At 46.6% G+C, this 26,414-nt stretch overlaps 1 long non-coding RNA gene across 1 annotated transcript; it reads right to left on the reverse strand.

The window, feature by feature from the left end:
• Nucleotides 1-236: 236 nt before the first annotated feature.
• On the reverse strand, nt 237-6,620 carry LOC308506388. Its single transcript, XR_013994698.1, has 4 exons — nt 5,862-6,620; nt 5,299-5,424; nt 4,855-5,193; nt 237-3,117 (listed from the first exon to the last, which is right to left on the reverse strand). It is a non-coding gene; the product is annotated as an uncharacterized lncRNA (long non-coding RNA).
• Between the last annotated feature and the right edge of the window lie 19,794 nt (nt 6,621-26,414).

The following is a 26,414-nucleotide window of genomic DNA, read 5'->3' on the forward strand; positions in this document are numbered from 1 at the left end:
GGCCAGATGGCTTGCAAGGACGGAGTGAAAACTCAGGGAATTCTAATGATGAGAATCCCTCAAAGAGCTTTCAGAGAGCAGCCAGACGTGCTGGGAACCCTGGGAGCCAGGGCAATTACCATCTAGAAACGATCGTGGGACATCCTTGCCTAAAATGCCGGTCTGTAGTGCAATGCGGTCGTAGTGTCTGGAGTGTGTGCTCAGAACAAACAAACAATATATCTAGCATAGATACGTACGCAAGTGTCTACATATTTTATATACGTTTATCTATGATTTATACATATAACACATTTGTTAAATCCATGCTGATTAGATTAAAATCAAATGGGGAGAAGGGTAGCTGAGCACAAGTTTTCCCAGTCTCCATCCGTAGTCCACTTTCCCATGTTGCTATGGGAACAAGCCCCTGGCTGCCTTTCTGGAAGGGAACAGCTTCCTGAAGTGATGGGCAGTACCCAGCCCAGGTCGAGGCACCCCCTCTACCTCCCGTGGGAGTTGGCACCAATGAAAGTTGAGGTTGCCACTTGCCTCAAGCTGCAGCCACTCCTTTTCTTTTAAACAGTATGAGATCACCTCAAATAGCCGTGTGGTCATTGTCAAAAGATGTTCGAATATTTATGCAGAGTTCTTTGCAAGGACTTCACAGCACTCTTGGAATTCTTACCAGCCCTCCGGGTGCTTCTGGTGTGTGTGTGTGTGTGTGTGCCCACAGAGGAAGGTGGGAAGAAGGTTGGGAATCCGTTAGAGGGAAGACATCATCTTTTTTTTTTTTAAAGTTGAGGCACTGAGAGTTTGTGATTTGCCCACTGTGTCCATAAGGAAGAAGCCATGTAGTTAACTCCTAGATGAGTGCTCTCTCGGGGAGGACATACGGCATGATGAGAAAGGGGGCTGGTCTTACTCTTTTGCCAAGACTGCCAAGGCAGACAGGCAGAGGAAGAGAGGTGCAGTGTCATGCTAGGAGGGCCAGCTGGCCTGCTCTCACCCACTACCTGCCCGCTTCCTGCCCATCCCAGTATCATCTTCAAGCTTGAACCCACTTAGCCTTGTTCGGTAAACTTATTTGCCTTAATTCCATAGCTGCATTCAAAACCCGGATACTTGACTGAAGTTTCATGTGAAGATGGTACAGCTTCCCTGTGGTGGATGGTTCCCTGGAGTGAGGTGCCAGGAGGGGGGGCATCACTGCTCTTCCATGGCTCTGCGTGCCTGCCTGGTTTGGCTACTGTCACATAGGAGATGGATTAGGGGATAAAAGGAATTCTTGCCAGGCTTGGGGTATTGCCCCTTACCCCTGGCTAATTTGTGCCTTTTAGAGCAATACTGCATTTCCTGCTATTTGGGTTTGTTCCTAGTTTTGGAGAGGAATCAGTAAACATGACTCCAAAAGTCTCCATTTAGGAAGAAAAATCCCCCAGCAGAGCAGTCTATATAAATGTTTTGGCCGCTTTTCTCTTCACGTGCGGTAGAGGTTTGTTGTCTGTCTCACTTGATGAGTTGAGTTGATGCAGGTAGTTTCTTGAGCTGCCTCCTGGGGTTTTCTTTTCCCTCTCCTTCGCCCCGCGGCCCAGTATCTGTTTGCTCACAGGCAGTGCTGAAAAACACATTGAGGATGAGAAAAAGCAACACCACCACAGATGAACCTCCAAGGTTTTACAGTCCATGGTAGTTTGGGGACTGTCCCAAACACCGGGGACTGTCCTGCCATTACGCAGCCAGTGTCCTGGGCATGATGGGTGTGTGTGCGCTTGATATGGCAGGGTGGCAGAGAGGGTGGAGGGCAACCGATGACAGCATTTCAGGTCAGCGTCCTACTGTGAAGAGCACGTACAAACCCGGCAGTCAGCTCTGAGGCGGCACAGCACTGGGGCTGGTCTGTTCCCCCACCTGTGCGCAGTGCTGCTGGCCGGCAGAGGATGCGGACGAGCGGCAGCAATGCGGTGACGCCGAGCCAAGCGGAGGACGAGCGATCTGCGGGGCCAGAAGGCAGGCAGGAGGACGCAGCTGAGCAGCGGATGAGGACGTGAAAGGCGTGTGGTGGAAAGGTGCTGTGATGGAGGCTGAAGATCTGGGTCTCACCTCTGTCCTTAGGAGCCGGGGAACCTGACAAGAGGGATTTACCCTCGTTGAGCCTCTATTATCATCTTGGAAATGGAGCCAATGGTAATCTCCACCTTCCCTACTTCATAAGAATATCGTGAGAATTAAAAACATGAAACTCCCATAAGCCAGAACTCACGCCAACGCACCACCTACCCAACTGGGACCACCTAGCAAATCTGGTAAAAGACATAAATCAGTAGGTGAGTATAAAACAGAACACAGAGAAAAGATGACTAATCCCTGTAAGCAGGAGGGAGCGAGGTGGAAAACTAAGAAAGACCCAAATGGTGATGGTGTTGGCAGAGGCATCAGAATCACTCAGAAATGCAAAAAGAGTGACAGGGTCCAATGAACAAGCAGCCACTCCCATGTCTGAGAGCCTACGGAGCCTAGCCAATGAGTGGGAGGCACAAACAGGAGGAGGGTCAGCAGGGAAGAAACCCCAAGGTGGAGGTGAGGAGAGGAAGTCCAACGACCTTTGTTCTAAGGAGATTGAAGGCATAGGTAGGAAGTGCAGGGCTGATAGGCGGAGTAAGCTTGGATGGGCCACAGTTGACAGTGAGGCAAGTTACCTTATTGGATATTTGGGATAGATGAGACGTTTATTCAAGAGGCCACAAGGGAGTTATCATATTTTCAGGAGAGAGGGCCTCAATTTATTTGCTCTGAACCCAATTGTTTGGTTCAAACTAGATATTTAATCACATGTAAGGGAGACCAGAGAAACAGAGTCCCATCTCTAACTAAAGAGAATGCAGGTCAAGCTGCTTTCATTCAGTGTCATGAAAGGTAAAGAAAGAGTTTCTGGAAGGAGGCGTCAACATTGTTTAGCCTTTCAGGAAAGGATCCAGTGAAATTGAAATGATTGTAGTTGATTTAAGGGGTAAAAGTTGAGAGGCAAAGGATCACTAAGGTTGAAAGCCTTCTCTGAGTTGTCCTTTTGTTCATGGGCAAAACGTTGATGCTGATGGGTTCAGGGGGAGTGGGAGGGATGATGGATTGCCGATGAACCTATGAAGAATGAGGCAAAGCAGCATGAAACCATTTGTTTGGGCTTTATAGATTTTCTAATAAAAACGTCAAGGTTTTTCACACCATTTTGAAAATGTCATCAAATGCAAAACAGTTCTTATGCCAGTGACAAAGGCTGCATTTCCAATGGTAAATTCCAGCCCAAGATGCAATAACATACTTTGTCAGGATTTCCTCCAGTTCAAACCAGGGGTCAGGTTTGGTCCAGGACCCTTCAAGGTGACCTTTGACCCTTCACAGTAACTGACCCCTCCCAATAGAACCCAGAACTTTCCTGACTGTGAAGTATCTGGGGAGTGATTAAGGTTTAGTGTTAGCCGGGTGGAAACATCCCTGAGAACAGAGTCCATTTCTGAGCCATGTTTGAGGAGTGAAGAGCATATTTCCAAGTCTCTGACTCAGTCAGGTTATTTCTGCTGTAACCATTAAGAAAATCGTTCAGGGTGGCTGGTTAGCTCAGTGGGTTAGAGCGTCATGCTAATGACACCAAGGCTGCCAGTTCGATCCCTGCATGGGCCACTGTGAGCTGTGCCCTCCTTAAAAAAAGAAGAAAAAAGAAAATCTTTCAATCAACTTTCTTGTCTCAGACTCTCCTCCCTGCAATCTATCTCACACACTTCCTCAAAGTTATTATTATTTTAATGTACTTTTAATTGTGTGACAGCCCAGCTCAAAGACCTTAAATGGCTCCCTTTGCTTTTTCTTTTGGTTTTCGTTTTTATAACATTTAAAAATTAACCCAAGAAATCCAAGATGTTATAATTACAAAATGTAATCCATATCAGAATAACAAACGCGACGTTGTATATTCTTTCTTCATACTCACCTTCAAAATCCAGTGTGTGTTTCACTGTTATACCACATCCATTTGGAAGTAAATGTCAGATCTACTTAATCTGCATTTAGCTTTCATAAGATTTATGGTTGTAAGAGATGATTCGCAAACCAAGCTCTCTAAACATATCTTAAAATTTTCTAATAACTGAATCAAATATCAGTTTTTAGAGCCGAATTTACACTAATTAAATTTGAATCAAATTTTTAAAACTCCCATTCTTAACACAGACTAGTATCCCATCATTGGGATGGACCACTCAGTTCCCTTTTTCTTTTAAAATAAGTGCAAACTCCTTTGACAGGCTTTCTGCACCCTAATTCCTTTGCAGACTTATCTTTTTGTAATTCCTGGGCAACCCAATACTTAGCCAAACTTGTCCAGCCTTTCCACCATCATCCTAGCCCTTCACACTTTCTGCACTGTAATGTCACACCCTCCTTCTAGAGCATTTCCCTTCAGCCATCTTGCCTATTAAAATCCTGCTGTTCCTCTAAGACTGAGCTCAGAAGCCACTTCTTCCATGAAATCTTTCCTGATTTTCTCCTCTGTGATCCTGTCAACTGTGATTTCTCCTTTCTTTTTTATCCTTCAAAGCTCACTGGTACCTCCAATTAATTCACTTCAAACACGTATTCTAGTGTAATCAAGATGCCTTCTCCTCGAAGCTGGAGTAGAAAACTGCCTCACGTACTCATAGTCCCCTTCACCCACCACCTGCAATCAAGTTTCCTCGAGTTGCCTCCTCGAGTGGCCCACCATGGTTAGGGAAGAGAGAAAGCCGTAAGTTTAGAGTGAGTCTTCTTTTGGGATTCATCTCTATTAAGTTTATTTGCTAAAATGAAAAAAAAAAAAAGAAAAAAGAGCAGTTGGGTGTTTACCTTTGTCTAGTCTAGCACATCAGATTTGCTGCCTCACATTAAAGTTTTGCATATGTCTCTTTCCGGGGCCCAGAAGAGAGGCCAACAATGGACTTGTCAATGTGCTGTCCTCCTTCCCAGCCTTCCAGAGCTGGCTGTCCGCAGCTCTGAGGTAATAAGTCCAAGGGCCAGCAAGAGAGAGTGTTTTCTGAGAGGCCTTGGCGCACTTGTGGGATTGCGATTGGGGCTTCCCCTAGAGGGTCTTTAGTGGGGTCCTGGCCCAAACATTTCCTCTTGGATCTTCTAAGGATGAAGGCAAACGGGAATCACATTCTTTGACGTTTGAAGAAATGTGTGGATCTAGAGAGGGGCCAGAGGGAACACAGTAAGGGTTACCGTGTCCTGTCTGGGTGACACGGGTGGGTCGACTCAACAGGCTTGGCATGTGCTGCTTCCCAGACTCACCAAAGTTGCTTGTCGGATCAGTGATGTCTAGGCGAGAATTCTGCTTTGCACACGAAGAAAGTTTTGAGACGCTTAGTCAAGCAGCTCCCAGTCACAATTTGCAGGGTGTGGGAAGCGTCTGCTAGGCTAATTGGCAATGGTTTAGTCTGTTAGTCACAGGATTTGATAGTTTAGTCCTAGATCTACCAGTGGTTTATGGTAGAATCTGAAGGAGGCCACCCCATGCCTGAGTTTTCATAGGTAGGTGGGATTGTTGCCTGTCATTTCTGGCAACCTGGCCAAACATGACTGTTTTAGCTTCAAGCTGGGAAGAAAGGCAGCCCCTTCCCTCCCTCCCTTCCTCCCTCCTAACCTCCCTCTTTTCTTTCCTTCTTCCCTTCCTTCCTTCCTTCCTTCCTTCCTTCCTTCCTTCCTTCCTTCCTTCCTTCCTTCCTTCCTTCCTTCCTTCCTTCCGCAGATATTTATTAAGTGCCTGCCACGCACCAGGAGGTTAGAGCAGTGAGCAAAACTACGAAAGTCTCTGACCTCATACATATGCTAGCAACAGTTAGACAAGTATATACCTTATATATGTTATCTGGCAGCAATAGATGCTCCAAAGAAAGTAAAGATGGGTGAGGGGACAGAAAGTGACAAAGAGCTGTCCGGGACAGAGCACTCTATCTAAAGCAGCTTCATCTGTGGGGGTGGCATTTGAGCAGAGACCTGGGTGAAGTCAGGGTGTCACTGGGGGAAGCTCAGTGGCACCTGCAGAGAGAAAAGTTCAGTGAGACAAACGTGCCAGCTGCATGACCCTGGGCAAGGTAATCACTTCTGCGAACCTCCGTTTCCATGGTTTAAAATAACACTGATACCGCCTACCTGACAGAGTGCTCGTGTAGGTGAGGTGCAGCCTGCACGTAAGGGCTGTGGCATGCAGTGGGAGCGGGCCCGGGACGCAGGCTGGCTGTTCTCCCTGTGTACAGCCTGGGCCAGCAGATGGGGTGCTCGGCCTGCTCCCCAGGACCACGCCAATGCTTCAGTGTTTCTCTGGGCCTCTTTCTCAATCAGTCAAAGCAGAAAACAACCCTTGCCCCCTCCTCGAAGGAATGCAGAAGAGCAGGTGAGATAGCAGCTGCGTAGTTGCTGTGAACTAGCTCGTGGACACAGGTCCGTAGAGTATCAGAGCCTGTGTGAGAGGCCAACCCTCACCCGGAGGGCTGGTGGCAAAGACATCAGGCCCGAGAGACAGATCCTTAAAAAACGAGGGGTTTCAACAGAGACAGAGAAAGATTTGCTAGCAAGAGAGAGAGCTGGGAAGAGAGCCAGTCCCAGGGTGGAAGCTCAGCAGAAGGGCGGGCTCCGGGTGACCGCCAGGAAGCAACAAAGCAGCAACACAAACAGGAAACAGGACCGCTGGTGACAGGATGGGGCCGTGCCAGAGCTGGGAAGAGCCGGGTGGCAGGGGCGGTGGGGGTGGGGTGTTGGGGGAGCCAGCATCCAGGGCAGGAAGGGGGCGGTCTCTCTGCATGAGATCCCAAGTGAAAACGACATTGCCATCAAGTATCGAATAATGCTCCCTCTGTCATTTTTCTTAAAAATACTACTGAAAGAACTGATTTCTGGCCATTTTGTAAACCCCTCACCCCACCTCTGTTGGGAAAGGGTTTCTCTCCTTCCCTCTTATCCAGTTACACACCCACCTCGTAATTAGTGAAATAGCACCTTAGCCTCAGCCTGCCAGCACTGTCTGCTGAGTCCAGAGGCCCAGGAATGGTGCCTGCCTTACTGTCTAGAAAACTACCCAGTAGCCCCTAGCAGGCAATTGACTCCCAGTGAGAACACGGTCTGCATCTATAATAATATGAGTAGACTGCAGATTGATTCATGGGACAAACACCGAGCAGTCCAAACTCCATTCTTTCTTGAGTTCTCCTCTCTGATCTCCTGTCAGTCTTAAAATTGATAGAACAGCCTGAAGCCATTGAGCAGAGTTATGTCTGCAATCACCTTTCCGATTCTTGCATATAGGTGCCAGTACGTCAAGAGGACCCAGGCAACGGGACAACAGGGCTTTATTTAGCATTATGACAGGCAAATGCTTGAATACCAAGGAGCTCATGAGCTTTACGGTGGCAGGAAAAAAAAAAATTAAAAAATTAAAAAGCCCTTCCGTGTATGTGTGCCTGGTGCTCTGGTGCCCTGCGTGGTGCAAAAAGGAGATTGCTAACAAAAAGGTTATTCAGCGGTTCCCAGAATAAACCCAAAGGTAACAAGTATGGACGGAGCAGATGTCAGGAGCCCGAGCACGATTTTGGAAAACTGCCGAGATATTTAGAAACAGCGCTTTCTTATTAACCCAAGCATAATGCTGAAAGTCCTTTAACATAAAACTTCCCAGATGCCACCTGCACCTGACATGGCAATAGGATGAATGCCAGAGCGTCCACTAATACTGGAAATGCTCATTAGAAATAGTTTCGACTGATTGTTCCGGCACAAACAAATCACAAACTAATCTATGTGTTCCTGCAGCTGCACCCCAGCCGCGGGAGGAGTCGGACCAGTTCACAGTTCACTAGTGCTGCCTCCTCCTTTGCAGACTTTGGCATTTAACTGTAATTAAGATTTATCGTTCACTAGCTTGCAGGTCAGGGCAAGCATGACAATATGGGTAACTTTTCTGTTTACTAGTAAAATGTCTGCTAGGAGGAAGCCTCAAACCTTTCAAGCAGAACTTGACAGAAATAAATAGCACCTCTTCACTCCAGGACGAGCGCATTACTGATTTTAATCAGACATGAGGATTCTCTTTAAGGGAGGGCGGAGAGAAATCAGAAAGAGCTAGTGAACTGTGTTGTTGCTTTTGCACCAGAAGGGCGCGGGCCAGAAGCCAAGCCAATTATTGCTGATCTTCTGGATTTGGGGAAGGGATTGTCTGCTTGGTGTGGGAGGGACCTGAGACCTTGATGCTTGACAAAGGTTCTGCAGAGACTGGGACCTGCGGGTCTTCGTGGCCCCTCCTTGTGACCCAGAGGAGAGTCATCCTTCATCTCTCCACTCTCAAGGATGCCCTTGGACCAAATCAGATGGCCTGAGGAGGAGGGAGGCAGGGCTCAGCAGTCAGCGGCTACTCACCTGCTTCTACAGTCTGTCTGCTAAGGTCCTGCACAGGTGACCCACGACACAGTGGGTGTGAATGAACAAATAGTCCGCAAGCAGACCCATGAAAAAGGGCATCTCATCCCCCCAGTTTGTTAGAAGGCAGAAATCCTGAAGCATAATGTCCTTCAATTGTCTAGCATCTATAATTTATTACATATTATTGTTTGTCCTCCTGGGGTATTTTTGCCAGTGCCTATATAAAATAAGAAAGCAGTACTCACCTGGCTGAGATTTAGACCTTGAGTTTGTTCTGTTTCTCTTGTTTCCCTACAGAGGAGGGGGAAAAAAATCCTTTGCTCGTCAGAAGCACTGTTGCCTACAGAATATAATTTTATGATATTATGAACATATCTTTGTATCTTACCCTAAACTGTAAATCATTCAGGTTGTGGCTTACAAAAACCCATGCAATACTTTAGGAAAAAATTAAGGATGAGTGAGTGAGAAAACGCTGTGATTCCTGGCAATCTCCTGTTTCGTGTTGTCTATTAGTATTCGAGCTACCAGTTCATGGAAGTTGAGGAGGGTTGCTTCTGTCCGGCCTCCTTCCAGTGCTTCTCTGGCCGCCTTAATTCGAGCACATTTGTTTTTCTCTTTACCCGAAAGGATCTCGCGATTCTAAGAAGTATAAGGGGGCTTTTGTTTTGACATGAAGAGAAGGCTATAAAAGCAAGCGTCTTTCCCAAAGGCACAAGGGGGAAAATGGGTGTGAAATTAATTTTAATGGTGGATAGAGACAAAATCTGAAAAAAAAAAAAAGATTTAAAAGAAAACGTCCCACCTATTTTACCAACGAAAGGTGTTTTATAGTCCTAGATACCAGATTTCTAATTTTGTGGGACCCAGTTCAATTAAAGTGATGCTGATTCACGAGAGAGGAAATTATACTTGTGGGAGGCTGGATTCTAATATTTAGATTCAGTTGTTAGTGGCATTTTTAACCACTTAAAGGAAAGCCGGCCCTCCGTTCCACTTAACTCACTATTGTTAGTTTAATTTTGAGATCTTGACAGTTTAAGTCAGCATGTCCATCCCAAGGACACTTGAGGCAGGCACCGAAAGGTTCAAGTAAGTCTCGCAGGGAACAAACTTGACCCTAAATGCGAGCCTCGTTTACTGAGCCAGGGAACTTTGATCCTGGCAAGGTGATCCCTGGAGAACGTGAACGGTCACTCACAGCTTCCCGCCCGCCTTGCTGATCCAAGCAGAGCACATTTATAAACTTGGGCTTCGGCCATCGTGCGGGCATAAAGAAGGGCATGCAGGACGCTGCAGCCGTGCCGTGGCCAGGATGTCATTGAGCCCCTGCCATTCGGTACAAACAATGGAAGGAGGAGAGAGGGAGGCATCATGGCTCAGAACAGGTGGGAAGCTGGATGAAAATCACTTTGCTCTCAGCTGGGGAGGGCTTTGTGCAGGAAGCGGGATCTCAGGAGCTGGTTGGATGATTGCAGGAGACAGCTTGACGAGATGCGATGGGGCAAGATTCCAGGCACAGGGGACTCCTGCCCAGGAACCAAGGAAATCTTGAAAGAGGGAATATGGTGCTTGGTTGAAGGGGCAGTGGGAAAAATCCCAGGGAAGGGACAAAAGGGATGAGCTGTATACTAGCAGGGCTGCTTGGATTTCCAGGACGCCAGCTCCTCATCCACTCAGGCACAATCGCTCTTCCCCCATCTCTGCTGCAAATGTAATCGTTACAGTCTTTGGCATTGAAACTTTGTTTTATAAGAATAATATTGTGCCTACATTGGTCACCACATTCTTAATGGAATGGTAAAATATAAGAGATGATTCATCAAAGACTGCCCAGAATAGAGATCAAATGGATGAAAATATAAGGAAAATAACTCTATTGTTTGAAAAATTTAAAAGTGTGTGTGTGTGTGTGTGTGTGTGTGTGCGCGCGCGTGCAAATTAGAGAAGAGGGGACCGCAGAGTAACGATTATTTCCAGAGACACTAGAACTGGGAATTTCCTCTTACCAAGAAAAGGGTAAACAATAGTTTTCCACCTTCAAAGAAGAAACGGGAGATGTCAGAGATTTCAGGTAGTTGTTAATAGTGCTGAATTATCCTGTAAAAATGCTGTGGGAATATTTATTGTCTACCAGTAGTTTGTGAGAGACTGGCTATTTCCCAAAGCCCTTTCCCCAGAATAGAAATCATCAGTACTTATGATATCTAGGCCAAGAACTGATGTCTTGTTTTATGTTGGCCTTCTCTGATTGTGGGGATGAACGCCGATCTCCACCTAAATCCTGATCTAAATCGAAACTTGTATCTACATCTGAGCTGTCATGACTACTTTCATCCCCTCTATGAATCGCATGTTCAAGCCCTTGGCCCATTTTTCCACTTGACTCCTTGTCATTTGTTATTTTGCAGAAGTCCTTGGTATCCGAGGAATGTGCCATTATGCGAAAGAGTGCTCACTCTATTGCACCCTGGCCAGCATTCAGTCGAAAGGATTTTCTTAATTTGCCAATTTAATAGTCTAAAAAGGCCATTTGATGTTTTGTTTATATTTATTTGCTTATCAATGAGGTTGAACATTTTTTTTATAAGCTTGTTAGAAATTTATATTTCTTTTGCAAGTAGGCCCTTGCCCATTGCGGGGTAGGGGGTGGGGGTGGGCGTTCCGATAGTGTTTTTCTTGCTAGTAGTTTGCAATACCTCTTTATAGATTTGAACGCAGGGTCTATGATTTGTGGTAAATGATTTGTCATGCAAATTTTAGGCACTTCAGGTGTCCGTGAGCTATCAGTGAGTTTTTCAGCTTGGTCTGCAGGGGAACTTCTGGCTCTGTGGACAGGGTGGGAAGAAGGTATGTGTTTCAACTCTGGCTTGTATTCTCCTTAAATTTGGAAATCAAATGTAAGTCACCATCCTGAGCATTAATAGATATACAGATAAGAAATCTTGTTTCCTCTTGTAAAATGGCTTTGACCATGTGTGTGTAACATAGTAACCCCAGCCTTGTGCTAAGAGTGTGTTTTCTTGACTTTATTACCATTGAGCTGATGGTTTAAATGGCCTCTGCTTTCTGCCTGTCTACAGGTCTACAGGAGCTGGGGCCGGGGGGGGGGGGGCGGGGGGGGGGTCCACATGCAGACACAGAATGACCAAGCTGTAGGAAGTGCAGAGAATAGACTTCACCGTGGCCTCTGATGCCATCAGTCTGCACTCTTGCTCTGTATGTCACTGCTTCTCACTGACTTCTGACTTGGTCCCGTCCGCTCCCTTGTTCAGTTGGCTGCCTTCAGGTGGCAGAAAACACCTCTGCGCCTTCAGCCTCTGGAGGGAGGCAGCTAGTTCTCTTCTAACTCCTCCTGCAGGTAGCACTGTCTGGAGGGGGCCCCGTTTGCGTCAGGGAGGAGAGCTGTCAGATGAAACACCCGATGCCCAGATCCATGAGAATTTCAGAGGAATAATGTATCATTGTTTTAGTTATGAGCGTCTCCCCAGTTTCCACGCGATAGACGTGTATTTTTATTTGCCCAGTTTGGCAGCCTTGCCCGGAGCCTCTTCTACAGCGGTTAGCCTGGAGCCAGGGAGCTGGGGTTCTGCTCGCCCTCATCAGTGGCTGCCAGCCAGTGGACTTGGTCATGACCTCACTGCTGCCCGCTTGCCGATGTGGGGCTGCGGGTGGTTACCAGGCCCGGCAGACCACCCTGCGGGTGTGCGCCATACCAGCCTGACGCAGACAGCGTTTCCTCTGCCTGGAGTGCGCTTTCTGCAGCTCTGCCATGACTGAGCACCTGGGTAGACCCCGAGTCTCCAGGTGGTGCCCTGGGACTCGCTGGCCCTGCGGTTAACTCTCAGACTCTAGCCGTATGCTGGGATAGAGGCTCCGTGAGGAACAGGGCCTGGTCGGGGGCTTCTGCAGTGCACGCACCCCGACATTGCATTCAGCACCTGGAACATGGTAGCTGCCAGGACCTACCTGCGTGGAAGCAGTTCAGCCGTAGGTCCTCCTATCTGTTACATCGTTTCCCTGCCAGACCCCAACCTTACAGGAGATCCAGCACTTTCTTCTGGGGCTGCCCTCAGCACTTGCCGCATGCTCACAGAGGACACGTGTTCTCGTCCTTTCTCCATTTTCACAGCTTCAGTCTGCGCAAGCATGTGTTTACCTTTGGCACCTTCCATCCTGCCTTCCTGGTCCCCCCAAAGCCTCACACCCCAAAGCCTCAGGGCTCAGCTCTGGGTGTGGGTACCTGTGCTCAGGGCAACACTACCTTCCGGGGAGAGCAAGCTGGGCGCTGTGCTGCAGGCACGACATTGTGTGAGGAGCACAGGAGACGAGAGCCACATGGCCCCTGGGTCCTTGCTTACAGATGGCTTTCGAGGGGTAGAGGTGTCCAGACCTCCCACGCCCGCACTCTCCACCTCTCCTCCCTGCTTGCCCATGCTCACTCGATTTCCCTCCCTTTCCTCCCATTTCAAGAGCATTTTCTATATACTGGGCACTTAAAAAAAATCATTTTAACCCTGCAGTATAACAATTTGTCGGTGTATTTGCATTTAGAAATGGGGACAGGAATGGAGAAACATTAAGGAACCCAGCCCGAGAGCCTACACCTCTGAGCACCATGCAGCACTGCCAGGCAGCCTCTGCGATGGAGCACCAGATTGACGGCATGGCCTGGGTGAATGTGGGTGCGGTGGGGAGGTGTCTGCACAGCACTGTGTGAGAAATACTCTCCCGACTTTATCCTTGACCACGCTCGCTCTGGCCCTCCCGCTCCCCTTCCCATCTGTGCCAACCCCCACCCTGCCCATGGCACTCCATCATCACCTGTCTTCCTTCTGCTCCTTTGTTGTCATTCATTACACTGTAGGTTAGCTGCCTCCTCCCCACATCTAGGGAGGCATTATTACTTTGCAAACAAAACATGTCCTGCTTGCGGCAAGATGGGTCGTCTGGAGAGATTTCCTGCAGACTGCTGTGCTCATTGCGCTCAGGATTCTTGTAAACTGCAGTCACAGAGGGTGGCACTTCCTGCCGGAGACAACCTTGTCCTCTCCCTGACCTCTGTCTTATTATCCCTTGTCGTCCATCTTGGAATTTCTCTCTCATTTGCACTGAGGGTCGCGTCCTGCCAACCTAAGTATACACCAGGCAGGGAGCAAACCACATCATTTGGAGGGGGCAGGGGACAGACAGACATTGTAAAGTGGGACATTGTCCTGCCTCAGTCCTCGCTGGCCATTCGGCTGACCCTCCCCCAGAGCCCCTGAAGGCCAAGGCTTGAAAAGTTCCTGAGCTCCAACAAGGTCATTTATGTCAGCAAATCAATAAAGGTGGAGAGAGTAGGGGTTCCTTCCTGGACCCTTTCTAGAAACTTTCTTGGATGACTTGATTCTAATCCCCAGCTGCAGCCGAGAATGTTTCTGAGGCTCCACTTCAGACAATGCCAGCCACAGTCTGTCTTTCCCCAGCTCCAAACTGCCTTTGCCTTTGGCCCAGGAGTCTCTGTATCCATCTCTCTCTCCCTCTCCCTGTCTCCTCTGCCCTTGGTCATTCTCTTTCCATGTTTTAGAAAGGGGAAGCGATTGGCAAACAAATACAAACCCTGGTTTTTGAGTAGGGAGAAGCCTTTCACATGAAGAAATAAAAGAACATACATTAATAGCTTAGAAAACAATGGTAATATTTAATTAACCTTTTGAAATGGCTGATCTGCAAATCTGCACGTGTCAGCTCATCTTCAGAACAGAGGGAGTGTGTGTGCCGGTGCCAAAACCAACATGCTGGGTCCGTGCATTTCTTCCGTGGGGATTTCACAGGGGGAAAAAGTAAGACCCACGCCTCCCTGTCCTCCCCCACCCCCCGCCCCCAAATCAGTTGTTTTACTTTAAAAATTCATGTGATCCAGCTGCCCTCGTCAGGGCTGGTCATAGCCTGTTGTGCTGCACATCTGAGGACCCCAAGTTGAAGCTTGGCTCCTTTCCCTGTCATTGTAGCAGACAGGCCGTGAGCCCCCTGAGGGAACGAGGGTCAGTTCTGATGACAGCAGAAATCAGCTCCATGCGCTTGGAGCTCTCCCAACACAGTGCACGTCTGCAGGACAAAGGGAATTCGACTCATCTGCAAGTGCCAACTCTCTGGCTTTTTTAGTGATTTTTCTTTTTTTTCTTTTAAAGGTGGTATGCTCTCTTAGTTTGAGAAGGCATATCATCCAGGGAGCACTGGGGTTGAGTCATTAAAATATCACCTGGTTAAAGTAAATCAATGTTGATGGAATTGTTTAAGGTATTCCCCCTTGTGGAGCTGGTGTGTCATGCTGATCAACTTGTTACTCCCATCTCTGGCTAAATGGAAACCCCTCCTTTCTCCACTGCACCCCATACCTGCTTTAATGAGCAAGTCTCAGCAGTATAATCAGAAGCCTGAGTTGATGGGTGGTGACTAATACATTTCATTTCTTTGTATCAACAGCAGTAGTAGAAAGAATTAGGGAGGGTAATATTCTATGCTCTTTGGGACTTCCAGAATTCAAGAGTGTGGGCATCAAGAAAATGAATATGAAACAGTTGATTTGTACTTTAAACTGTACATCAATCAAGCAATAAGATGCATTTTGAAATGTTAAAAAAAAAGGTTGTAACTTGTAAAAAGCCTTTTGTTATTGCTCTTACGTGTTCTGAATCATCAAAGAAAAAAGTTTGGAAGCTTTTAAGAAATGAGGCAGATCTGCCAAGCTTGGGGTCGGAGAGATTCAAGGCATAGGAAGACTTGATCGAGACGGAAAGATACACCGCTGAACAAATGAAATAATTATTTGATTGCTGAGCTCCCTTTTCTCCTGATCGGAAGGACACAGCACAGTTGGGTACAACAATGGCAAAATGATCTCTCTGCCATTCTAGCAAGATCAAGACATGTAGGGATCCAGGAAATGGGGTAGAGCCTGTGAGATCGTCCCTGAGATGACCAGCAGTGCCTTTCCGGAAGAAAACGTAGCTCATCAGTGAGGGCTGCCTCTCAGGAGCAGGCCTGACTGTCAGTGACTCAACTCACACTCCAGGAACACGATGACCCAGAAGTGTTGCAAGGGTCAAATCTACCAGTGGCAATTGCTGGACTGCGCGCCAGCGTCTTTTCAGTCCCTAAAGGCTTGGGAGCTAATAGGAAGTAAAGGTACCTGGGGGTAGAAAACTCACGGATTGGTTATGAGTCTACGCTTAGAGAACACTTACTCCCCTCCGAGCTTATACTAAGCCCTGTCCATGCCTTATCTTATTTAATCTGCATAACAAGCCTGTGAGGTATTTACTAGTGTGAATGCCACTTTACAGGTGAGGAATCTGAGGCACAGAGAGGTTAAGTAACCTGTCCAAGATCACACAGGATATCCAGCGGTTTGTACTTTTTTTTTTTAATGGATTGTCTGTTTCATCCTGTCTTTATTGTGCTTAATAATTGGCCTCAGCTGTTCAGTCTGACTCACAGTATGGAGTAGTGTTGAGAGGTTCCGATGTGAGGCTCTTCGGAGAGGCTAACCCCAACGCCTTCATCCACTCTAGGATGCATGAGTCTTTCCTCTGTGAAAGCAGAAACAGACAGATCTGAGATTTTTGGGAGAGCACATCCATCCTGAACACAGAGACAGAAGTCAGCCAAACTGAGAGATGAGAAGACTGGCAAGGGGAGCTCTGCGTGCATGTGTCACGGCCCCTTGCTCTAACGCCTCTCCCCCGCAAAGGACAGCTCAGCTTCAGGAAGGAACTAGAAAAGGAGCAGAATGGCAAGCCAAAGGAGATACTTAGTTGTAGAAAACTGAGGGCGGTTTCCATCCTGAACTTCTGCCCATGTGGCCCAGAGCTCCGTCTGGTCACTGGGCTAAAGACATGAGTGGTGACAGTAGCACCAGGACGCAGGGAGCGGGGAGAACCTCTGCGCGCGACCTGGGTGAAGGACCCGATTTCTGGTCTGGGCATATTAGAACACCCACAGTTAACGCAGTTTGGAAGCTGGGCAGTTTCTCAGTAAGGAAATAGCACGTGGATTGGATTTTAAGGGGTCCCGCATCCAAAGTGTGTCATGTACAGGCCATATCACTTAATCCAGCTCCTAAGAGGTTAACTTCGTCCAGGCAGTAACCTCTTCACTCATGTCCCTCCGACATTGAAAACTAGAGGCCACCAAAAGGCGGCGTGAATTCTAACGTGACTAACGTTGTCGCCGATGACTGCTGATGGTGGAAACAGTCCCCACAGCCCAGGGACTTCCTTGATGTCCCCTGTATTCATGCCTGTCTAATTCCCTGAGCTGCTAAACTATCATATTTAGTGATTAGCTCTCCCGGAAAATCTAAGTTGACTCCCAGGAGGTGGGGGAAGAAAACTGTATGTGCATACATGAGTGGAGGCTGTATAAATGTGTGTGTGTGTGTGTGTGTGTGTGTGTGCGCGCGCGTGAATGAGTGAGTGCGTGCATGCATGTGTACAATTGTTCATGCAGGTGGTGAGGAGCTGAGGGTCTGAGCAGTTTTCCGACATCCCCAGAATACGGAAGGCTTGTGGTGCATGTGGGAGAACTGACAAGTGTACCAGAAGGTGAGGAAATGGCTGCAAGCAACACTAATGCCACTCCATCTGGAAAGAAGGGGACTGTTTAGTACGTCTGGAAAGCATTATTTCTGCAAATAGCTCAACCTCTATCAACTCTCAGGCAGGGACCCCGAGCTGCTGCCAAAATGAGATCTCCCTGATGGCTATGTGGTGGGAGAGGCTGAGCAAATGAACTAATAGCAGAAAGCAGGAAATCTGTGGAGATGGCAGCCGTGAAGGTACCACACAGCAAGCACCTGCCTCTCTCCAAAAAGACAGCCGGGGTTTCACATCACATTAGGCCAGGCTTGTGTGTGGGGAGGGCTGGACCTGGTGGGATTTTGGGCTCGGCAGCCATCTCCAACAATTTCTCACAATTTTTGGGCTCAGAAAAGCCCCAAATAGAGTTAGCCAAATGGCTTTCCTGCATTGATTTTTATACCCGTGGGTATTTTGAAGGAAATTAAATCCATGTGTTTCTGATTCAGTTGCCATTAGCACATGAAAACGCTGTTTTGTGAGAGTTATGGTATGCCTTGGGTACCTTAGCACAGTACTGCTAAATGCCATAAAACGGTCTAGCCAGACTCAGAGGTGTAAGGCGGTCTGTGAGCTGCCATTTCCCTGCCTATCCAAGAGGGCAGCATGTTTCTGTCATTTGCATCCTTTCTGAATGTAGCACAACACATTTTCTCAAGCCTGTTAATCATCTATCATTTCCGATTTGAATGAAGCCATATTAGCGTGGACGATGAGACATTGCCCTTAACCACTAACAGTCGGTGGGGATTCGTAGGAAAGCGGCCACAAGACTGGACTGGTCTCCAGGTCTTGGGGCAAAGAGGCCAGCTGAGACGCAGCCCCAGAAAGGTCTCCAGTACGTAGAAGCAGGTAAGCATGTACTGGCAGGGAGAAAGAGGGAAAGCGTGGTCTGGGAGTGGGAGAGGAGGGCTCCATCTGAGCCTGCTACTTCCCGTCTCTGAACTTCCTCCACGGTGACCATTGGATCGAATACCATCGGGTTAGGGCCCTTTCTAGGCCTTACATCCTGTGATTAAAAACCAGCTCCTATTTGTCCTTAGTTATCATATTCATTGCATGAATACATGTATAAATCCTTACTGTGTTCAAGGTTTTGTGCTGTGTTGAGGACACGATGAGGAAAAGCATGTTTCTGCTGTCTTTGGAGGCAGGAGAAAAGAGAGGGGGCTAATCGATGGAGTACTGACTATGAGTCAGGCCCCCTGCTAGAGGCCTTACTTGCCAATCTCCTGTCACCTTCACAAGAATATCCTAAAGTAGGCATTATCGTCCCCATTTTATAGATAGAGTTACATTAAGGAACAGGAAGATTGGGCAATTTGCTCAAGGACCCAGAGCTTATAAATGGAGTAGATGGGGTGTAGAGTCTCTTACCTCTGACCCCAAAGCTCCTGTTCTTTTGCCTCTTCCTTACTGTTTCTCGCAGTTTAATGTGATCAGTGTTAAAATAAATATGTACAATATATAATATTTTATACAATATATAATATCACAGTGTTTAATTCTGTTTTGGGAACACTGGGAGATTTCACTGAGAAGATATTTGTATTGGGTTTTGAAGGATGAGCAGGAGTTGTCCAAGCAGAGACAGAAGATGGATTGGGGAACAGCAGACAGAATGGTGGGTGCAAAGATACAGCGTGAGAAGGAGAGCAAGCAGCTTCAGGAACTGAAAATACATCACCTACCTCATTTCTGCCACACTGATTAACGATTCAAATGCTGAAATTGTTCAGTTCACATATCTCCTGTGGATGCCTTTTCTGTCTTGATTTGTACATTTTCTTATCAGAAAGATAGAACATACAGTTTTTTTGACCTCCAGTCCAGTCTCATTATTCCATCTATTGGACTACGTAGCATGTCGTCTTTGGGAGCAGATGAGAACTTGAGTCGTATAGTTGACTTGGACTTCGGTCAACCCTCAGTGGAGAAGAGGTTCCCTAAATTTTCCTCCACCCACATTATCATCAAAGCTGTTTTGCTCTTCACTTGCAATGGAGAAAGACAATTACAAGCACAGCTGGTGGCAGTTTTGCTCTGATTTTGGAGGTTGTGGAGCAAACGGGCAATTTCATGCTGCAGCCATAGTAGAGGCCAACTGAGCTTTGGTGACTTACATGGTCTGTCGGTGACCAGCTTCCCACGAAATTGCCTGTAAATGGGACAACCTGGGGGGCCACAGCTGAGCTGCTTGTCTAGAGGCCGTCTGGATTTCATAACGAGGCCCACTCCAGCACTTAATGAAACCACGTCCTCCAGTGACTCGGATTGGCCAAAATTGCCCTGTACCCTGTTCCCAGTCAGTTTGCTTTCTAAAGCAGTACAATAGGCAGTCCACTGAGAGTTGCTTTAGCTCATCACAAAGTTTCGGGACATCTCTCGACTCCTGGCAAGGGATATGCTGTGCTCCTCAACACACGTGCTTTCCTTGGTCTACAATTTGACCTGTGGGTTGAGTGCCTTTGGTGACAAATTTGTGCTTCTCATAATGTTTAAATTAATCGTTCCAGGACTGGTGTCAGCCAACTGTAGGAATCTAGCACTCCATTTACACTTAGGGGACCTGCTTCTAGTCCACCGTCTTTTAAAAAAAATGCCAAAAACCCAAAAAGCTTCATCTGAAGAGGTCAGACTAGATCGTTCCTAAGGATTTATCCAGCTCTGAAATTTTCCAGTTTATTTTGTTCTGCCTGTCCTGGAAGTTGAGAACTGCTGTTTACTTTCATTCAAAGACAACCTCACTCTCTTGGGATTATTCTGAAGGCATCCGTGTCGTAGTTTTCTCATTTTGCTCCATTAAAACAAATCCCAATTTATTTGGCCTTTTCTCAGAAGAAAAGTTTTCCCAAACATGTTATCATCCATGTGGACATGAAACCTTTTGGGCCCCTGTCCAAGGTCTTCTCATCACACTCCGGTGACACCATCCAAATGGAGTGCCAGTGTGGGCGTGGCTGGGCTGGGGTTGTGTGGCTGGGTGTGGATACAGTTGTTTCTGCCTTTCCAAACCTTGCTTCTGTGAGAGCTCAACCATGGCAGGGGGCTTGCAGCCCTCTCTCTTCTCCAGGTGGGGTCTTTTAGAGTATAGGTAGTATTACATGTGTTATAAACATGGCGGCCAACAGTGAACGTCCTGGCCGCAGTCCCCTCTTGGCTTATGCAGAGAGAGGCCAGTCAGGTGGCTTGGAGATGCCATTGTCAGGAATCATTGTTCCCTCGATTTGGGAATAAAGGACCATAAATGGTGGCTGCCTTCCAAACTGCCAATAAATAAGTAAATATAAAGAGTGTTGACATTGGTCTCCCTGCCAAACGCCAGGCTGCTTCTATCCTCATGTTAGGGGGGAGATGAAAGAGAGAAGGCTTATTGAATAGGCTGTTGAGACGTAGCCTCAGTTCTGCTTGGAATCTCTTCCTCTTTTTGGAAAACTTTCAATCGTCTTTCTGGCCCTTCTTGGAGAGTGAGACCATTCTGTCAAATATGAGATTGTGTTAGCTTATTCATAATAATTATCAGCAATAGGGTGAAATGGAGCTGTTTCTAAGGAGGAAATGTTGTCAACACATACTTCGGCTACAGTTTGGAATAGCTGCTGAGCCCCTGAGAGGGTGTGTGTGTAGCGTGCAGTGTTCAGGGGAGATGGTAGGACAGTTTAAGGTGCTGCTAGGCACTCACCACCTTAAAAAGACTCATTCTGGGTCTCAATGTCCTCGTGCTCCACAGACTCACAACGATTTTAACCTCTGCCTCCTGAGTTAGAGGATTTTGTGCACTGAGTTTGCAGTTAGGCAAAATGGTGGCCGTGTTCTAAGTAAGACAGGCAGTGAGAAGAAATAATTGTTTATTTTTGCATGCCTAGCACTTAACATGGGGTCTGCCACATCATAAGCACTCAATAAATATTTGTGGAATGAATGAATGAATTTGGTGATGCTTTGCTTCCTTTCTGCTGTGATCTACAACCTCAGGCTGTTCCTGTATTCTGAATTACTCCAGAGTCACACTTCTAGAATGTCTTAAGCTTAAGATTTGGCTCTTTTAGATGCTTCTCTTGCCAACTACTCATGTCCACCTTTCTTCTTAGGACCTTCGCCACCAGCATGGTGCAGGGCTCCCCAGAAAGGCAGTTCTAACCCACAGGGCTAATGGAGGGGCGAATAGCACAATAGCTTCTCTTTTCTTAAGACCCAGTGGAGTTTTCTCCCTTGATGGCTGGTCTCCTGGGCAGAGCCGCTGGCCTTAAAGGGTCATGCGCACTTCAATTTTCCACTCTTGTTTTGACAGCTGAAGTGCAAAGGAATTAACCCTTTGAGTCAAAGTCTTCTTTAGTTTGCTTGGTTACTGCTTTTCTTCAGAGTGTGATTTTTATCTGCCTATTAGATATTTATTATCTATCAGAAGACATGGCAGGAGCATATATTCACATACACACCCATTCACATACAAAACCCATAATATTGGGTTTTGACTAGAAATTGCTGCTTCCCCTACACATTCTCATGGCATCAGCACTACCCAAGAGTTCCCGTTGATGGTTTTGAGACAAGACTTTCAGGTAATTAAGGCGACTCTGTTTTCCAAGAATGGCTCATCTCTTCAGAACTCTTGTTCCAGAGAATTGTGGATTATCGATGTGGCAGTTTCAATGGACAGCCTTCGTTGTGGGGGCTGGTGTCGTTTAATGGGAAGCTGATGCCATGTCATTGCAGCAAAGTCACATACACATGCCACTTAAATGCTTTCACACATTTTAAAGAATATAAAAAGCATCGTTTGTGTCTATCAAGAGGCATAAGGCCTCATGATTATTGTTTTTTTCCGCAGGGTTCTTAATATACTTTCGCTATTTATATTTCTAATTGTGTGACAGCACCTGGAGGCTTAGTGGCAAAGGAAGAGAGTTGTAAAAATGGAATAAATTAAAATTAAAGAAATGCGAGTTAGTGATGTCTGACTCCCCCTATTCATGTTACTGCTACTCTTGTTGCTTTTTGGTTTTTGTTTTGCTTCTTGACTGTTGTTGTTTTCCACCAAAGCTGTCATTTGTCGTGAGAACAAGAGCAGCCATGTGTTGATTTTTCTAGATTCTTTTTGGATACTCTCCCAGTGCTAATGAAGTCCCTCCAAAGTGCCGAAGAGCTGGTGCCAGCTTGGGTTATGCTGAAAGCAGCAGAGCCAAGTTGCACACAGCACATACATAGCCATATATGTACACACAGCCATAGGCATTGGAGTTAATACATGTGTCTGCAACGCACTCCGTTTACACAGACACACATGCACATTTGTGCACACGCAGAATGTGTGCCCCGGAGCTGTGCCCCACAAGAGAATGTGGGGGCTGCATGTTTATAAAAGCGCTTTTTACATCCGCTTGCAGAAAATTTTCCTTGATCAAAAGATGAAGAGACTTTCTAGATTCTGCCGTGTCCTAATTTGTCAATCTGGAAGCTATTAGAAATGCACATCCACCAACGTAAAAAATTTGGATGTGAATATAAAATTTGTTCTAGATCTTGTTTTACTAAGAGATGAGGATTCAGCTTCAAGAAGCACCCGGAAAGCGCTTAGCTTAGGCTTAGCGGCTGCGCTTATATTACTAATGTCTGTAACATTAGTCTTTGAGTACTTTTTAGGTAGTTTATTACCTGAAAAAGAGGCAAAATTGGTAGCTGGAGCTCCCCTTCCTCTCAATAGATTCTCCTCTCCTTTCTCCCAGTGTGCAATTATTCTCTCCCCAATTTGTTTACACAGCTTAGAGTTGGGGACGGAGTTCTCTGGCGACCATACAACTGAGTGCAATCACCCTAAAGAGAAGCATTTAGAAGCTATAAAACCTAAATGCCCTGCCATGCATCATTACATCTCACAGTTATTCAAATTTAGTAAATTAAATAATCTCAAATAACTTGATTTCAGGGCTTTAAAAATTCATCTCTATGGTGCCCAGTAGTCAATTTTCTTTATTATTATTGTTCATCAAGTAGAATTTTATGTTTTTTATGAATCAAAGTCCTGGCCTGCCTCGCCAGTCGGAGCTGCTCGCCTGTCGCTGGGCGGAGTGGGTGGCTTGGTGCGCCATCTACCGGCTGATTTGGGCACAGCCGCCGGGAGACTTCCTGGGAGCGGCGCTGACAGCCAGTGTGGCCACATCGCACATGTCACTGTAAAACTCGTAGGCAGGACGGTGCTCTCAGCTGCCGTGCTAACTGCTCCCTTGGGCTTTGTTGTCGTGGGTCAACTTGACGTCGCGGGGACAACCCGTAAAGATTTGCTGTTGAGGCTGGAGGAGTGTTTTCTGTTCTGTCTGCAGAGCTAACACGGTCGGTCTAGTGGTGCTCCGCTCCCATTCTTCGTCATTAAAGCCCAGGTGATCTAATCAAACTGCTGTGCACCCCACACTCGTGGGAAGCCATTCCCTCATCACCAAAGGCCAGCCTCTGCTCGTGCACCTTACTGTTCGAAGAGGACAGAGACAGTGGCGGCGGCTGCCAAAAGTCCCCCCAGGTAAAGACAGCGCTGGATTGTGCCATGTGTTATGTTTTAAGAGGACTTTATTTCCAGGGCAACCTTTTTCCTTGAACACTTCTGAAACGGAGTTGAATTCTAGTGCGGTAGGGGTGACTGCAGGCCATCGTTGTTTTAGAGGCTGGTTTCAATTTACGTTCAATTTAATGATAGTTGAGCAAATAAACAACCATCAAGTGATGGCTGTGTGTGTTTTTGGAGGGAAATCCCTTCACAGCAGCATTAAAATATTCCTCATTTCAAACTTTCTGACACCTTTGTTTTGATCTATCTTGCTTCAGTGAAGTTACATAAATGTGCCACGTAGACGCTTTCACACATTTTTAAAGAATATAATAACCCAAGCATCCCAAGGAGGCATCCAAGTTCCTTTTCACCTCTAGACTCCCAAGCAGGGGGCTCAGGGTGGAGAATTTTGTGTCTGACGGTGCCTTCCAGTTTGTCAGCCGTCCTCTCTTCCGTCACATGGGCCAACATAGCAACAGATGGTGTTTTAGGCTTTTTGCTGAGTTTGAGATGGTCTGTTCTGTGCTTTCTCAGGAAGATGATGACAGTAAATCCACTCTGTTACTAATAAGTTCAAATGAGATGCTAGGACCGTCTCTTAAAAATTCAGCTTCCTTCACCAAGCCCCATGGCCCAAACAGTGTTAATGTGCTTTTCTCATCCTCAGAAGGAACCCTCCTCCCTTCTTTCGAAGGAAACGACGTCCCATGCCTTACAGCACCATTCCCATATTTTCTAAGCCTTACAGCACCATTCCCATATTTTCTAAGCATTTTCTTCAGATGTTTGCGCAGAAAAAAAGTGTAAGGGAAAAGTTGTCAGGTTGGGAACAAAAACACATAATTGACAGTTCTCTTCCACTTGTTAGGTTACATATGTCTGGAGATTTTTAAGGTCATTTTATTTTCCAAGCAAAACTCAGAACTAAGTAACATCCTTCATTTGATTCAAGAAAAGCAAACTGAGTGGTGCTAGATAGTGTTGTTACTGAGCTTAAATTTAATACAGAAAATCCAATTTTTTTTTTTTTTTTTTTTTTTTTTTTTTAAGGAGGTCGCAGCTCACAGTGGCCCATGCGGGGATCAAACTGGCAAGCTTTGTGTTATTAGCCCCACACTCTAACCAACTGAGCTAACCATCCGCCCCAGAAAGTCCAATTCTTAAAGGACCACCTGAGAGCTTCCTCCTCGCTCTTCGGTGGTCTGAGGAAAAACCAAAGATGCTTTTGCCGGGTTTTTCACATTCAGGATGGAATCATCTTCCCTTCACCTGTTGACTGAAGGCAAGCTCTTCTACATATCCTGGGCTTGCAGTTCCTGTCGTGTTAGTATTGTTACGATTAGGGTCACTGCCGTTACAGATCCATCACGGTGAGAATGGTCCTACACGGGGTACAGGCTGTGCAAGGCTTCACCCACCAGCCAGCACGCTGATCCAGCCGTCATGCCCTCCACTTACCCACCTGCATCCTGCTCTTTCCTCATCACTATGGCTTCTAGCTCCAGTCTGATTCTGTTTGTCCTTAATCTGTTTGTTTTATGGAGAAAACCAGAAACAAAGTGACCAAATGATTGTGCGATCTGACACCAAAATACCTATAGGAAGGTGTTATGGGCCTATTGTGTGCCTTCCCCACCAATTCCCAGGTTGAAGTTCTAACCCCCAGTACCTCAGAATTTAGCCTTATTTGGAGATAGTCTTTACAGCGGTAATTAAATTGAATGGGGTTGTTAGGGTGGGCCCTCGTCTAATCTAATCTAATCTGACTGGTGTCCTCACAAGAAGAGGAGATTAGGACCCAGACATGCGCAGAGGGAAGACGACCATCTACGCACCAAAGAGAGAGGTCCTCTCAGGGCCTCGGAGGGAACCAGCTCCGCTGACACATTGATCTTGGACTTCTGGCGATCAGAACTGTGAGACAATAAGTTTCTGTTGTTACTTTGTTATAGCAAACCTAGCAAACTCATACAGAAGATGAGGAAATTAATTCAGCCATCTGTATGTTTTGGTATTCCAAAATGATTTCCATTATTTCGAAGAGCCTGAGGCTTATCTTCCCTGGCAGGAAAACTGGTGTGCTGTTTTTGGGTGAGGGCTCAATACTACTCTAAACGAGACCCCTGGAGGTCTCCAGCTTGGCCCCGCTTCACGTTTCCACAGAATCCTGAGTAAACCATAGCGTAGCACTGAGATGTGTGGAGCGTTTTGCCATGTGCAAACCGTGGTTTATAATGGAGATAACTGTGTTCTATTTACCTTCATATATCTGGACGCAGAAAGCACTTTTGTGCCGACAAACTAAACACTTCAAAAGCATAGTTGCTTATGTGTCTCTCTTTGCCCGCTTTTCACGTGATTTGGGGTAGAGTTAAGCTCTGTGGACCTGCAAACTTAGTCTCCAGGACCGATGAACCGGCCTGTGTCATCTGGGAGGCTCAGGTGAGAGCTTTTTGCTCGTGCCCTGGAAGGGGAGGCCTCATCCATATGTGCTCTTTAAGGACTTGCCTGATTTGCCTTTTTATCCAGGCAGCTGTTTTTCCAGGGAGCACTTGGGCAAATGCTGAGTTCTTTGCTAGACACCACACGTGTGGTGTTTGTACGAACCTCCCAGAAGCTAACCTCACTTGGTGTCTGGAGAGCACAGTAAGTCCGGCGGCTACTCTGTTATGTGAGATAGACTTGGTTTGGTCAGTATGAGGAAACAACTACAACTTTCAGCTAGATTTGTTTTTCCTTTCCATGCTAGTAACTGAACGTTTCAAAACAGAGTAAAATCCTGAGACTTCACTGAAAAATATCATAGCGCATTTTTATTTTTGTTTTCTTTAGTG

Source organism: Rhinolophus hipposideros, assembly GCF_964194185.1.
Source record: "Rhinolophus hipposideros genome assembly, chromosome: 13".
Taxonomy (NCBI): Eukaryota; Metazoa; Chordata; class Mammalia; order Chiroptera; family Rhinolophidae; genus Rhinolophus; species Rhinolophus hipposideros.